This window comes from Zosterops lateralis, assembly GCF_965231275.1.
Source record: "Zosterops lateralis genome assembly, chromosome: 3".
Taxonomy (NCBI): domain Eukaryota; kingdom Metazoa; phylum Chordata; class Aves; order Passeriformes; family Zosteropidae; genus Zosterops; species Zosterops lateralis.
Genome location: NC_139764.1, coordinates 27799577 through 27817138, shown reverse-complemented (window position 1 = coordinate 27817138; position 17562 = coordinate 27799577).

Below are 17562 nucleotides of genomic sequence, written 5' to 3'. Positions count from 1 at the left end.
AGCCAATCATAAAGTGAGAGCCCTATAACATGACTCTTACAATCAGACACATGAAAGTGATATACATATCCTTCTGAATTACAAACTGGCATAACTCAAAAGACTGAACTGCAGAAAAACACAGGACAGTCAAGAATGTTCTCCAATCAAATGGGATTTTTAATGTACTTTATTAATTTGTTATATATTACGGTGCTCATCTTTCAACAAGAATTTTTAGATAGTGAAATTATCTGTGACGAAAGGAATTGGGCTTTGTCTAGAGTCTGCCCTACCACTTCTTCTGTGTTCCTCCTGGGCAGAAGTACAAGAATTGAAAAGGCTAAAAATGCTCATTCAACAGGGTAATGAGGTTTTTTTATGAAAAGGGATGCTTTCTTCTCTGTTAGGTGTGTTGCCAAGGAGAGTTGTAAGCAGAAGCCTTGAGGTTTAAAAGATGTCTGTAGTTTTAGAATGCAGACCTAGGGTAGTAGATGCCAGAGTCTGAATAAAATAATAATCAGAAAACTGAGGAGCATCTACCTTTGAGATACCTGATTTTTCCCTCTCCTCTCAAGATTTGATCTTGAGGTAGAAGCAAAAATATTTCCATATAACATTTCCCATAGCTGACTGTTAAACATCAGGTGCTCAGCATTAGGAACCAGAATCCAGGATAATTACCAAGAAAAAAGGGTTCAAAATCATGAATTCGTTTATGCATTGAATAGATGAGCTCCCTGTCTGAGTTCTTATAGGCAAATCTTCAGCTTTTCTAAATGAGAAAATTCATCTACACCAGAATCTTGAGGGAAAGATTGACTTGTCAGTTATTTGCTTATATTGCATGTTCCTCAGAGCAGGCAGAAGCCTTAAGAAGAAAAGTTGAATGTCAGTTACTCAATAGCTGGTAGTATGTTGTTCACATAAACTAGGAATAAGGATAGAAGGAATAGAGGAAAAGGTTTACAGTAAAACCTTGTAGTAAACAAGACTGAAAGATCCCCATAGTATAAAAATTTACTATGAGCACCACAGAAACTTGGTGGCAAGGGAGACTTTAATATCAGGGAACCAAATATCAATCCTTTGACATAAAGAAAGTGTGTCTAGGCGGGGCACAGATATCACCCACAGCTGTGCCTGCATTTTGTTTGTTCCTCTATTTACCTCTGAAATCAATATTGCCTGCTATGTGTGGGCAATAACTTCCAGGTACCAAACTCTTCCACCAGCAGCAGAGGTGGCAGCCCTGGAAGAAAACAGTGATGAAATAGAAAGAACTGACACTTGGGCACCAGAACAGAAACTGTGATTTATCTTAATGTCTTTTGTAGAGATACCTGAAATAAGACGTAATAAACATGCATGTGGGTTTTTTTTTTTTTTATTTTTCTGGGTGTAAGTGTTGTGTCTAAGGAGAGTACACACAGAGGCAGTAATGCACTTGTAGCTCAGACCTATTGGAATCAAACTTTGAATGGGTATTCCCCATGGACTTCAATCTGACCTGAGCCTCATCCTCTGAGGGTGGCTGATCTTCTCCTGTTCCGTGTATTGAAGTACCCAGCAGTGTGCTGGGTCACCCTTCAGAGCAACAGTGGCAGGACCTCAGGAGGAGAATACATTTGTTCTTAAAAGGCTTGCAGGTTACTTTTGAAGTAAGGAAGAAGGAAGAAAAAGATTTAATGACTCAAAAAAATTGTGCACAAAAGACTTGAGAAGAAAATATGGCTGACATAATTTCTGAAACATACTGAAAATCTCTTTGAAAAATCAAATATTTCTTTGTACCTCAAATTCTTTTGTCTTCAATGAGGAAGGTACATATGCTGAAAGCAGAGGGATAAACTTTAAGATCCCAAAAGAACAGTATCAGAGGATCTGAATATATTTGAAGCTTTCCTTAAAAAGTGACCTGGAATATGAGAGAGCATTTCAATGGTCCAACAATGAAAACTCCTTTTATACTTTTCTCTTTCCTTTCTCTTCAATTATGTCCCTGATGCCTCAAATCAGTTACTCTTTCCTTCACAAGAAAATTCAGATTTGTGTATACTTGGAGTCCTGTACGGGCCTAGATTTTATAAGACAGAAATGCTCTAAATTTTTAACATATGTTCAGCTAACCTTTGTTAGCTGAAAACGCTCAGAATATTAACATACAGGAATTGATAGAAGGAGAAATTGGGCTATAGACACTTCTGAACTTGTTACCTCAATCTTGAACAGTGAGATAAGAGCATTTTTGGTTTTTTAAAAAATCCAGGATCTAAAGGTAAAAATTCACTATGTTTTCTATGTTCTTATCAAGAAGATACAGAAATGATGATGAACTAGTTGCAATATATCCTTGCAGACTTCTGCTCAGTAATAGGATCAAGCTGGGGAAAAGGGGAGGAAGGTGGACAAGACAAAGCCTGCAACTATTTATGCAAATCAGGTGTGGTCTTCTAAAGCAGAAACTCAAGCAGTGACCAATGGTGAATAGAAACTGAATGAACGGAACCTTAAATAAATAAAATAAAAGAAAACTAAACAATAATTACAAAGAAATAGAATTAAGTAGAGTGGACATGGAAAAATACACTGAATTAACTGTGTAAAAACAGAGGACACATAAAGAAAGTGATATTAAAGAGGAAGAGAAGAAAAGGCAGACTGTTTTAAAATTGATAAGTATGTATAACAAAACTCATTAAGATTTTATGGAGCTTCACAAGAGAGCCCAGTTCTTGAACTGTGATGCTCATCATCCCTGCAATCTGCAGGAGTAGCTATTCTGAGCAAGTAAGTTCGATACAGTCTTGGCCATTAGGATAAGAGCACTTGAATTTGTGTTTAAAAACCCTCGTTAATTGTCACACGACAGTTGTGATTTCAGTGAAAGTGCTGGAGGTAGCAGGAGAAATAGATCAGAGGGCTCCATTGAAAATACATGCCATAGCAATACCCTCTAAGTTATGGTCTTATATGTAACAAACGGAAATGTCATTTTAATCACTTGGGAAATGAATACAGTTCATGTGGGAACTTAGTAGTCCTTTAGATGATAATATCCTGTTTACTGAGGATAAAGATGTTTAAGAAGATACTTTCTTAAGAAGTGCTGTTCGTGTTTGTAGATTCGAGATCAGAAAATAAGAAAAAATTCCATTTTAACATTAAAGAAAATCCAGTATTTTAACTTTAAAACTCAGTAAGTCATAGAGTCTTCACCTTTCCGTGGTATTGCTTCCTCTCCCCTCTACAATGGATGCTTAACTACTGCTGTGTTTCAAGTAACTAAAATGGTATCTCAGGTTTAATCTTTTTTAAATGAAAATTTTGTGATGTTTTCAGATGATTTTCTAAGCCTGTATGCAGGTTTTAGAAGAAAGCTTTGGAAAAGAAGAATTTATTTTCAGTTGGTTTAATTCTTGCCTAATAGACTGTCAAGCTATTTTCTTAACACAAAAGGTTTTCCATTTTAGAGAAGTTCCTTGCCTTTTATTTCCCAAGACTACATGACCAAGAGGTATTATGCCAAGAGAAGTAGCTCACTGTGAGCATTTAGAGATCTCTTTGGGTTCACTTGGCTACAGAAGAGCCTCTGAAGCTGAAACTCAAATGTTGTAAGGAGTTACTTTGGAACCATTCTTTACTTTGGACCAGATATTTCAAGATAATGTTTTTTCCACTTTTTCTAAAAATATATTTCCAAATATGTAGATCAGTTAAAAGAAAGGAGTCAATGCACTAGATATTAACACACAACATATTAATGTATTGTTTTAGGCTATATTTATTTGGAAGGTCAATTCATTACTAGTTGAAATGTTAATATATAAATATTAAGAAAGATCCTTCAAGGGTAATACTATAATTTCTGATTAACAACTGTTACTAACATGCTTTAATTAACTACAGTGTGTGCTTGCTATAGCTCGAAGGTCTGACTCTTCTAAGCAAATTACCCTCAGTAAAGTCCAAGGCAGGGCTGGATACAAATTTAATTAATTAAAATGCTACACTTAATGAGAAAAAGGTTATTCTACGGAATTCAGACTGAGTGCACATATTAAACAACTGATAAACCTTTTATAATCTTACAATAATTTTTTAATATTAACTTCTCTGCAAAATGCTCCTCCTCACTGCTATTTCAATGGATTGAAAATGCAGTCAGAAACACAAGTGTGATTCTCTCTCTTCTTCTGGAGGGCTTCCAAAAACCCTTCCTGAATGTAGTAATACATGTGGTGAGCAGGAGGGGGAGATAAAACTGTACTCCTATTGTTTATGAGATAACCTAGGGACTCTCTAGCAGAGACAGGATTTGCAGGACAGAAGAGTGTTAAGGGAAAACACAGGGCTACTTAACTTTTACCAGCCTGATTATGGGCCATGTAGAAGGAGCCTGGCTCTGCAGACCCTGGCACCGCCACAGTTCAATAGTAGTATGATGCCATGATGAGGATTAATGTCTTCAGATTAACTCATGTGTTTAGCCAATGCTATGCATGGAGTGCTCAGCAGATACACTTCCATCCAGTGATATAGCTCCAGGAGACATCTAGTTTGTTCTGGACCACTTGGATTTTTATGATTCATGCATGCTTTCTAATACAGGATAAGGTAATTGGATCAGTAAAATGGCCAGAGAAAGAGATATACAGTTCCTTTCTCAACCACAGATGGAAAAATCCCTTTCTGGCATTGGAAGGAATTTGTGTATCAAGAAGCAAAAGAGCCCAGAAATCCTCTCATGCTATGAACCAATTTGACTTCTGGGAGCAGAGACTGTCATTGCATACAAATGTGACAACATCATCAAAACACTGACTACCTTCCTGTCTCTAGAACCCCTGTGTATAGATTTAGGCTTAACAAGTTGCTTCAAAGCCTCTTGCTGATTTTAGCCAGACAGTAAGGCAATTCAATAACAGAGAGCTGGGATCTGCATAATGGGTATTCAACCAGATGGCAGACAGAACCAGGTGGGCAGACCTTGAACAGGGCAGCAGAAACATGTCTTTAGCGCCTCAAACTTTTTGGATCCTGTCCACAATCACATAAGACCTAGATTGCTATCCAAATGGCTTCCTCATAGTGCATTTTGGAGGAGACAAGGAGAAAATTGTAATCTCTATGTAGCTAGATAAATGTACGAGTTTATGTGACTTGTAAACATATGGCATCTGCTTGATTTTCATGCACAGCTCAGTCCTGGCATCCATGAGACTTGCTCTGAGGCACAGGAAACCAAACAGCAGTAAAAGATAGACAGAGTAATGCTCTACCCTGCCTCCCTGCCCAAGTGATTGCAAAAGTAGAGCTTATTCCTCTGATTCCCTTTATACCTTTGTTGGTATCCCTCTATTTGCTGCCTATCAATACTTAAAGGGGTCTTATAAGAAAGACGGGAACAGACTTTCCAGAAGAGGCTGTTGTGATAAGACAAGGAGTAATGGTCTAAAACAAGAAGAGGGTAGATTCAGGCTAAATGTAAGGAAGAAATATTCTATGATGAAGGTGAAAACACTAAACAGGTTCTCCTGTGAGAAGTGGTAGATACTTTATCCCTGGAAATATTCAAGGCCAGGCTGGACAGGGCTCTGAGCAACCAGATTTAGTTGAACATTTCCCTACTCATTGCAGAGACTTTGGATTAGATGTCCTCTAAAGGTCTCTTCCAACCCAGCCATTCTATAATTCTGTGATTCTATTTCTCAGATGTCCTTAGGTCTGAGTAGTGCATGGAAAACACACAAACTTTAATATTATTGGTTTTACATGAACTATTGATCCACTTGATGATGCATTTCACATTGGAAAACTTCCTAACAAAGCTTCCTAACACTCCTAACAGAGCAAATGGTCATAGCTTGAAATTATATTTTGGTATCTACGACTGCAATATTTATACCTCTATGCATAATTTCTAATTGTAGTGGAAAATAAAGATATATTTCTGAAAATCTTATGGATACTGAGGTATTTTGAGGAACTTGGTTTTTCTGGGGCAACAAACATTATCTCTCTTTCTTCCACTACACAATTAACAACCTTTAATGCCAGTAGTTGACAAGGAACACAACCTTGGAAACAGATGGCCTGCTTATTGTGCTGTTGCTTTCCTCCTAGTCAGGTTAATTTGTCCCAGATGTCTTTTTAAGAACTCCACTGAGAGCTGCCTGCTCTTGTGTTCAAGCTGCAAGAGTTTTTTTAAGAAAGAGAAAAGGCTGGGATAAGCTGTGCATAGATAGAGATTTAAGGAAAAAAGGAAAATTGAAAAAAATATTTTTAAATTCCTATGTGTTCTATAGCACTATGCAGGGTTAAGAGGAGGGCTAAAACTCATCCATGTTCTCTCAGTCATGTGCTCTTTCCTGTGGTAACTTCCCCTTGCTGTCTCAGAGTTCCCCAAAGAAGGTATACCCTCATATAGTGGACAGCTGGGTGGGAACTAATCATAAATTCATAAGTGAGGAACAGCAAGATAGGTGGTGATAAAGCATGTATACAAGAGAGGGTGTTTATGGAGGCAGTATACTCAGTACTTAACCTTGTAAGACAAAATTCAGATTGAAAAAAGGTGGTAGGCAGGGGAAAATGTGTCCATGTATTACAGCATTCTCTCAATCCAAGCTGAGAACTGCAATAAATAAGGAACAAACCTTCCAAAGACCTTCATCAGACACTGAGCTGCATTTTTAAAGTGATTGATAAACAATTACAAAGCTGCTGTCACACCTCTAGCAACATAATTCAATATGTGTGCCTAGAGTACTGTTTAAATCACTGATTCATGTCAGGAAAAATAAATGTCTTGATTCTCATATGGCACTGAATTTCCCTCCTTTGCTTCATTTCTACCTGGAGTATTCTCCCTCAGCTGTTTGAACACTGGCTAACAAGCCAACAAAGTTTCTCACAGCTAGAAAGGAATGGCTGGAAATCTCTGGGCATGTGTTCTGGGGGGGCAACTTAATTGCTAATTCACAAGTGTCAAATGCCCCAAGGAAACCCTGGCCACTGAGGTGAACTTACATCCAGCTTCCTGATGAAAATATTGACAGCTTCTTCCAGAGAAGCATGCAAAAAAACCATGACATTTTGGGAATAATATTTAGTGCTCAACAGCAGCTGGCAAACTGCTCTCATCTGATTTGGCTGGCTGCTTCTCATTGGAAATCAATAACAAATTGGAGATATTTCACTCCATTTATTAGGTGCAATATAAAAAAAAAAAAAACCAAAACAAAACACCATCATTGAAGTCAGAGATTGCATAAACCCCTCATTTAAATGTGGGTGCTATGTCAAAAGCCAAGTTACAGCCCAAACACTACATGTCTGTAATTGACATCTAGCTGCTACAATAGGTGAAGCATCCAGAGTGCAGCTGCTGCTGTAATTCTGGAAACTACTGGGGAGATAATGGCATTAGTTTGTTAACATGTTGTCAGATTAAGCAGCATTATAGCATGTCTAGCACACAAATGATGCAGCAAATTGGTGCCCTTGATGCAGTACCAACAAAAAGACCACACCAAAACATGCCGAGCCTGAGCTGTCAAAAGTTCTAGGGAAATGCATTAAGAAAAGAACATATGGGACTTTAATACTTTTGAACCAATGTATCCTGAGCTCAGAAAAGCTTGTGTTTGAGTCTGGTGAAGAGAGTGGTTGAGGCAGAGTAATGGGGATACTTCTTTCTAGTTAGGAAAAGAACCAAAACTAGTAGAGCTGTTTGATAGAAGAAAATTGATCTTATCAAAGCCCTACAAACTATCTTCCCAAAGTTCAGAAGACCACCCTTTTGATGATGGCCTTACCACAGAATTTTTTCATCCACAGTATTCCAGAATATTGTGACTAGAAAAGAATAGGCTTCTCAACCAACTTCTGTCGCTAGACGGACATGAAAGAACCACACTCACACCATCAGGTTGTGAGAGCAAAAAGAAGGATGTTTATTTGTCACGTGAATTTATAAAATTTTTGGAGTTTGATCAGTGATTGGGCCATGAGGTTGACACCTCTCTGACCCCACTGGTCAAGCTGGAAGTCCATCACAGAGAGGAATGCGAAAACAATCCACTTTGTTTATGTTACAATGTGTGAGAATTCCAGTACAAAAATGTAAAAAAAGGCTGAAGGCTGAAAAAAGGGCAACAAACTTCTGCTCAAATAGTGAAAGAAATTTTTTTCTTCCACTCAGGGAGAAGAAAATTGTAGGGGGAAATTAAATCGTCCAAAGCTAATGTACTTCATCAAGTTAAATCCCACTCTAAGCAGGAGCCTTGGAGTCATGGCTGAACTTTTCTCAATCTCCAGCTACTTTGCTATTTGATTGATTCCTAGATACTTTGTACCAAAATAATCAGTATTTAAGATTTGTGTTCACCATTGATGCCACAATTGTCTTGGATATTAGAGGGAGAGGGCTACATCTGATTTATCTTGATCTTGATGCACTCACTATGAATTCAGTCAACGAGATTAATACCTGTCCTGCTTAGTCCTTATACCTGTCCTTCATTTCTTTATACAACTATTTTCCTGCAGAAATATCAAACTTACAAAGGTCTGAAATGTAGATAAAAGCAACTCATCCAAGGTATAAGGGACATCAGACCCATCTATTTCAGAAAGCTCTGAGAAGTAGTTCCTCAGATCTTAGGAAAGTGAAAATGGTGAAAGGCCACTTCAGCGACCAAAGATCAGGATGGGCAGCAAGAAAATGAGCTGGCATATTGAAAACTAACAGTTAACGCAAGATTCAAACTGCACTCTTGTGATGCAGAGATTTTATCAGTTGGAATACCCTTATCTTGAGTTCTGTTTGCATTTTAATATAAAGTAGATGGAGACCGAATGTTTTTCAGTGAGTTTGTATAATTGGTCATTTGTCTGTTTCCTTTCTCTTGGAACTTCATATTTTTTTCAAAGATAAATGCATCAAAGCTTTCCTGAAAAAGCAAAAGAGATATGGGAATAAATCAAAGGCTTGAATGAAGCAGGCTGTCATTTTTTTCATGTTCAATTGCCATAAAATATACTGGATGTTAGATTTCCAATTTTATTTATGTCCTCACCTGCTATTAAAAACATAGGATTAACACTAGCATTGGGTAAAATAATATATGGGTGTGCATTCAGTAAGTATAACTAACCAAACAAAAATGGCTACATAAGTTATATGCAGTAGAAGTCACCATAGTTCTGAGAAGTCTCCTATGCATGCCATCAGCTGTTCATTCTGTTCCGTTCCAGTTTAGTTTAAATTCAATGAAAAAGTAGCTTCAAAGGAACCCTTATCCTTTCACTTATTTTGATCACTATTGGTGCTCTCAGTCTTAACTCTGTTGTCAAAACTCATGGATTGCAGTCCTTCAGCTGACAAAGAAGGTAATCTCCAAGACACTGTAACTGCTTTATTGGGGCACTTATCTAATATTTTTACCTGAACATTCTTCACAGTGCTTCTTTTTAGAGCTCTCCTCTGAGTCTGAGCATATCTTCAGAATACAGCTTGTATGCCTGAACAGAGCCTTTGTGCACTTTGTGCATAACTTGGTAAACACATTTAGAATGGATTTTTAAAATTAGTTTGAAATTATTTGTTTCCAGCATAAGAAACCATAAAATGGTTGGTCCTGTTCTATTAGCTGAAAGGAGATAAAACAAAGAATGACTGGAATCTAAACTGGAAAACACACAGACTTGTAAGTACTTCTTATTTTTTGAGGGCAAAGGAAGGAAAAACATCAGGAAAGATTGAAACTGATGAGAAAGGATGTTATCAAACTCAGTGAAGAGTCTCTGGGATCATTATCTTTTTACTATTTGTGTGTCACTAATGCATGTATAATGGTACTATGGCTGTGTTTTTATCAGACATTCTAATAAATTATTCAGAGGTGAGATGAATCCAGAGAACACTGCCTTCAAAAAATGTTCAATACCTTAGTGATGCTTTGGATTTAAAAAGAAAAAAAAAAGGGAAAAAAGAAAAGGAAAAAAGTAGAGAAGGTGTAAAGGAAGTGGAAGAGGGAGCAGAAGGGTTTGGACTTAATAGAACAATTCATCAACTTCCAAAAGACCCAGTCACAGAGGTTCTAAAATTTTGGCATGAGTTGTATTCATTTGCAGTTCACGTTGATGAAGCTTGGCTCTGGATTTGAGAACTTGATGGGTTTGCACTGAGAGTTGTGAAGCCTTCACTGTCCCAATGCATCTAATACTACTAACAAAATTTTGCTTGTGTTCTGGAATAGTAGTAGGGGAAGTCTTGACTCCAGCTTTTCTTGAAGCCTCTGAAAAACTGTTGATTTTGTTAATCTTCCTGCTGTTATTGTGATAATAAATTAAGTAGCCCAGGCAGAAATCAGCAGCACACTCAATAACAGGTGATAGAGTTCTAAAAAGACAGTGGCTTATTATTGAGATGATTCACAACAGCATATTCACACTTAGGTTAAAAGCATTTTGAGATGCACACCAGCTGTTCCTGCATGCCTTGTCCACACTTGAGAAACCACTGTCATAATAATAGTTTTAAGAATAATGGATTATTAAATGGGTTACGGTAAACCTTTCAACAGTGTCAGTCAAATCTATACAGCCCCTAAGAAAAAGCAGCTTTCAGGCCTCTTCATGCATTAAAGACTTCAGGTTGATGCTCACAGTGGTTCTCAGAATAATAATCCCACCTGTCAACAAATTTGTTTCACTCATTCTAGATCTCTGACAAGGCATCTTGTCTCAAACACCACTCTAAGAATGTTCTAAAAATTCAGCCAAGAAAGTAATTTTCACTTTTTGAGGCCCTTTATCCCTTCACCCCTGTCATGAGTTCAGATCCTGAGGCTTTAGAGCTGCTAAAAAATTGCAGAATTCAGTTGGGCAGGGGCAAATATATCCAAATATATCCATAATATCCACCAGAGTCTAGTACTATTGAGTCTTACAGCATGGAGCCACAGTCACTACTGGTTGTCATGTGGATCTTCTAGAAACATCTCTTCTCCAATAGATCTCAATAGTTTTAGAATTATAACTCAAATTCAACTGACATTTCCTAGGCAACTGTACTTTGGCAGTCCCGGAACTGCAAACAAAAAACGGAAAGCCACAAACCAACAAACAAACAACCAAACCAAAAAAAAAAAAAGAAAAAAAAAACCAGAAAAAAAAAAAGAAAAAAAGAAAAAAATTGCATTGAGATAATGAAATTAATTTTTCTATTTTCTTTTTTGTTTCGTTTTGAAGAGAGTAAAAAGCAGCACACCATGAAAATTTCCAGTTTTTGAGATAACAGCTGCTTGGAATTATGCCAGCCTGGATCAAGGGGTCTGCCTCTTATTTAAATACATTCTCCTATCTCAGGAACAATATGTCCCTTTCCTTTCTAAATTTTATTCTTTGCCTGTAGCATGTGGCTGTAAAAACAAATCAAATCAGTTCACTTTATGTCAAATCCAAACAACGAATTACTTTCAGTAATACACTCATACATCCACACTTATATAAAAAAATTGTTGTTCGCATGGCTTTTAAACCTCTAGAGCATTTATTTTGCTCATTAAGAAGGAGTCATACCTATAAAGGTTACTCAAAATGTATTGGTAAAGAAATAAAAACAAATTGTTGCTAAATAATGCATCTGTAAATGAAATTATTAAATAGACTAATGGTTAAATGATATGCAGATTTTGAAAATCAGGGTAAAATGAACTGGAAACTCCTACCCAGTCAGTATTCACACCATTCCTTGCAGTATAGACATAGACTAAGTTTCATATCCATACCTGCCAATAATCTAAGGTCTAAAATTCAAACACCAAACAAAGGCATTAGGTACAACAGAAAAGAACTGATGGAAGATTCCCAGTATTGGCAAATTATGGTAGAGAACATGAGTAATCATCTGAGTAGAGGCAATTAACAAAATTGGAAAGGGGTCAGAAAAGCAGATTCTGTGATCTTTCATGCAAAGGCTGCCCTGGCTGATACTGAAATCAAAAATCAGTTTATTTGAATGTCAATTTCCCCTTCAGACTGAGTATGGCAGTTTTCAGCAATCAGTATGTATGTTGGCACTGATACTTGGATATCAGGGAGCAATGTGCCAAAGGACAGCCTCTGGATAAGTCTCCAGCCACAGTCAATTGTGGCTGTACCCAGAACATCTTTCTCAGTTTCACTGGGTGCTTCTGCAGAAGCTTCCAGCCTGTGATCTGTTTTGCTTTTTCTAAACAGCTGGTTCAGAAGGTAAAGGATTATTACGGTGGGTGGCTAAAAAGCATTGTAATTTTCTTTTAACTGTACTAAAACGAGAAGAAATCAAAAGCGTTCATAGCACAAAGATAATTCCTTTAGCAACTACTTAATCCTGCAGTTTATTTCAATCTTCTCCACTTACTTACCCTAAAAATAAACCCCGCATTTTCTCAGAAAATTTTATTCTCAGCATTGCTTATTCACTTTCCACTTGATCTAACCTCAGTTCTAACTTTGACTCAGGTCAAATATAATACTTACTGCTTAGAAAGTGATTTTGATTTGAAGTCTCAATCTGCTTTGCAAGCATCAACAAACTCAGTCCATTCTATTTCCAAAAGTCAAGTATTATTTGAGGACTTAAGAAAGTTACTGACAGAGCCTGGAAATGAAAACTGATGAAATAACTTCTAGGACAATCTATCTCTCAAGAAAGAAAGAAAAGAAAACCTAGTTTTGAGGGAGTTTTTTGGTTGGATTGTTGGTTGGGTGTTATAAGGGTATAAGACACATTGTACCATGCAGGAACAAAACTGAGCAAAATCACTTCTTGTGCTGTTGTAACTGAAGTGAGACTGCATACAAGTGCTCATCAGAAACCATTCAATAGTATTTCACTGGTAAAATGCTGCCTTGTCTGTTCTAGAATGTTTTGATTTTGACTTCATTCTTCCTATAAAAAGAATTTTTTAGCAATTTGATGAAAAAAATTGGTATTTCATATTGATATTCTCACTTGATTCTCTGCTGTCTCTTTTTATTTTTAGAGAAAAATGAACATATTTAGAATAGATATTACCTCAATATTACCTGAATTATTAAGGTATAGTAGTCAAATGACCGTCTGATATTTCAGTATTAGTTTGCTTGGTAATTTTTTCTTCACTTCAAACTTCTTAATTTATGAAAAGCAGAAAAATATCATGGTAGAATTGGGATGTCCTTTGAAATACAAATTCTGCTTTAGTGAAGATCATGTACTCATTTCATATTAAGAGTCCTGTAGTCAAGTCCTATAACAAGTTTGTATGTGCTTTGTCTATTTTGATTCTAAACATGCTGTCTCCATTTCCAAACAGAATCTGAGTAGCTTTGATGGCACCCCTAACACAAAAGGAATAGAAGACAGGATGGGAAGTGGTGCATGATAAAAATGAAAGTGTATATTTTTTATATTGCAAGTTAATGACACAATGAGTCTGCTCCAGACTAAGTTAGGATTTCTCAATGGCATGTACAGGATGGTATGTGATCCTATATGGAGAACTACTACACAATGTCATTCATGTACAAGTATGATGTTTCCATTGGCATATACTAAAACTCTCTCAGCTGCTATAAATAAAAAGTTTCTTTTCCTCTATTTTTAAACTTTCAGTTGAATTGCTTTCAAAATGTGGATATAAACTTCTATTAATATTAATTCTATTATAGAAATATTTCTATAGGTTTTGGATGACAGTGTTTGGTTTTATAGAGATTTATCAAATGGACATGATTTTAGTAAAGTATATGCAATGAACCAGAGTAGCACAGGTCTAATCCTAGTCTAGAGGTACCAAAAATATTGAAATAGGTCCCATCTGGCAAAAGTGTTCAGTCTCCAAAATCTTTCCTACCTTAAGTGGGAGTTATGTTGATTACAATTCCTACAAAACTGAAATCTTGATTACTATGCCAAAGACTATGCCAAAACACATTGTTATAAAGGGGGAAGTTTACTTCAGTTTTATATTGAAATATAATGGGTTGGTTGGTACGGAAACAGCATAGCGGGTTGCTCAGTCAAAAATAAGTGAAGAAACATCAGGGCACACTTACTTAAAAAAGAAAATAGCTTGAGAATGTGACTAGAAAATATTAAAATAAACAGGCATGTCAGCCAGTTGAGACATTTCTGGAAACAAGTGGGTCAGACATCAGCAAAACATATGGGATCAGTCTGAAGTGTGAGGTATTTATAATCAAGAGATGCGCTTCACAGTACCCCCCATGTTCACCAGGGATCACAACGTGACTGGAACTGACACACTGAATTTTAACAGTTGTATGATGCAGAGTGCATTGAAATACAGCAGGTATAGATATGTGTGGGAACACAAACCTAAATGGTGTGATTTTTTTACAAAGTGCTAAATACTCACAAATGCCCTGAGACTTGATGATATTTAAAAACTTGGATCTGATAATAAAGGCACCTGATTTTACAGGCAGAGGAGTGGATGTCAGTTCTTTAAAAATCTCTCTAATAGTTCTGCTGACACATTTGGAATAGAAAAAATACACATGGGGTACTCCCTTGCAGGTACCTTAAAAGATTTGCACATAAGAGTATGTCAGAGATTTTCTGCCCAACTCCACTTTTTCTACACTTATCCTTCCCAGAGTTAATTTCTTTTTACATCCACAGCTCTAAAGTCAGAATAACCTCTTCTCATTTAAATTTTTGTCCAGTTTGGAAACACTGAAAAGCTAATTTTTAAAGGTCATGATTTAGCTCCATGTGCACACAGTCAGATATGAGGTACCCATAGAGGTCAATGCTCAGGAAAGGTGAAGGTTTCTGTTTTAATCTTGACCCTGATGTGTCATTAATCCCAGCTAGAGACCAACTAATGCTCAGGTAGGGAGGAGCAGAAGCCACAAAAGTGCACAGTCTCGACAGAATTTATGGCCCAATAGAAGACTCATTTTAGTGCTGAAAGACTGTTTTTCCCAAATACAGCAAAGTCTGAAAAAAAAAGTAAGGAGGCATGCAAGGAGAATAAACAGTGTTCATTTGCAGGTAGAAGACCACAAATAGAAGATTTGTACTCAGGAAGTAAAAAGGAATAGAAGAATTTCTAAACAATAAATAAGAAAAAAAGTGTGACTATTTCCTTTTTTGTATTATCCTGTGATACAGAAATAGGCATATCCACTGACCTCATCACTCTACAGGATGCTAATGGTGGTAGCTAATCTGCCAACTTAGAATTCATAGTGTCCATATAATACCTTGTGCAAATGTTCAATGCAGCTCATAATATTTTGATATTTTGACCCTTTGATATTTTGACCCTCTGATATTTTGCAGGGTTTGTTCAGATATTGGGACAGCTACATGAATATCTGAGGGTCTCTTTTGGGTGACCTCATTTTGAGAGTAATAAAGCATGGAATGACAGTATACATTACCTGCAGGTATGCCCAAGGTCTTTGAGAGCAATCACTAGCACAGGCTGCAAGGAGAGGTGCTCCCCCTCTAAGAGTATAATGCTTTGGATGGTGGAGATAAATTGCCAGTTTCTTTTTTTCTCTGGAGCTCTTGTGTACTCCCAAAACTCCATTTCTTGGCCTGTTGACACTGTTAATAGTATTTCCATATAATTAACAGCAGAAGATTACCTCAAGATGAAAAATAGCTTTTCCACTCAAGATAATTTTTAAGACCTTGCCGCTTTCTCTATGGGATCTTAATATTAGCTTTCTCAGAGGCAATCTTTAGCTGAGTGCTTTAAGAGATATCCAGATAACTTCAGCCTCCAAAAGAAAAATTCCTTGATATCAACATAGCACAAATAAAAAGTCTGGGGAAGAAGAGAAGCCCCATTAGAAGAGCTTGATTTTAATAAGAGGATGATGAAGTTAATTAAAACTCAGTGTCCATGAGAAAAAAGACAAAGAAAGAGCTTTGGGGTTTTTCCTTTAGCTTTGCTCCAGCTGTTCTATCTCTAAGCCAAATAAATGAGCCAAAATTATACAAATTGGCAGCTTTTTTATAGCAAGGGGATCATCTGTTAAATGGTTAGATTGGTTTTGTTTTGCCATAATAAGATGGGGAGTATAGTTTCTAAGTTTTCAGCAGGAATTGAGCCAAAAGTTCTCACTGCTTTTTTAGCTTCTCTTCATTTTGCTGCCCATAAATTATACAATGAAATCCCTCTCCCTCAGAGATACTCTCATGTCTGAACTCAGTCATCAGTTTCTTCTTTGCCTGTACAAACTTTAACCTTTCTAAGCACCTTGTGAGTTCTGTGCTTTCATTAATAAGATGATTATGGTTTTAAAAATCCACCTGTTTGTCTCCTATAAAATAGGCATTTGTGCATGCAAATTAGCTAATAATTGGCCAGGTTTTAAATAGATGCTAAGACCTGAAATTTAATGGGAACATAATAAATCTTTTACTATTTCATCTTTTATTAATTCTTTCCAGGCCCCCCACTTTTCAAAGATTCAGACCAGGTGCCTCAAAACATAGGTATTGTCTGTACTCTAGACTAATCAGACTAGTGAGCTTGCACTTAGGACCAAACTCTCCCAGGCACCCTCAGTGACTGTCTGTTGTGATTGGCACAAACTTGGCTTGTTTCTGAAATAAGTCCTTTGGAGAATCTCACACTTGGTATCATTCCTGTGAGTAGTGTTGTTTTTAACAATTGGATTTGTTACCCAGTGTACAACAAGCCAATAATTACACACTCAAGAATGACATTAATTATTTATTTCAGAGTTGTACAAACCTGGGTGCTCAGTGGTATTCCACAAATCAAGCGCGCCAACTCTCAAAATTTTTACTATTTAGACATTTCTAGGAATTAGCATTCATTGAGGAGAAGTTACGTAGATACTTCTCTTATTAATTAGTATTCTATCTTCTATCGGTTAATGACTTTCTCATTTCTCATGCTCATTAGTCCACATGCTCAGTCAGTCTCTATTTTTTGGTCAGTGGGATTCTTGGGTTGGTTGTCTATGAGTCAATGGTTGAGATCTGCCCCTGCTGAAATTGCCTTTTGCCCAGTTGGAGCTGATGTCAATTCAATTGCTGAATTGGCTTTATTAGTTTATTTCTTATCTTTTGAGTTCTTCCAGGTGTCCTTGCAGCCTGCAAATTCCACATTTTTTGTGTCCACAATCAGTGAGCATCCTTCTTCCCAAGCTTTGTTAACCTCTGCTTAGGCGGCAGATCATTGAACCATGTCCAGGCCTAAACCTTACCACGCCAATACCACCAAAAAGTAATTTGCTTTTCTACCACATGCACATCACTTAGAACTTATTAGCTGCTATCAGTTTCACAGATTAAATCTTTGCTCTTGTGGATTAATCTTGAAAGTACAAAGATCAAACATTAAAGAACATCCTTTCTTAAGAAAATTTTACATATTCCACTTTTTGTAACAGTGTGAACACAGCACATATGCCTAGCTGACAGGTCAGGTAGCCATATATTATCCCTTTAACTAAAGCATGACACAAACTGATTGGCATTGTTTGGAAGTTCTAAATCACTCTATATTTAACATCTGGTTCTCCAAAGACTTGAGA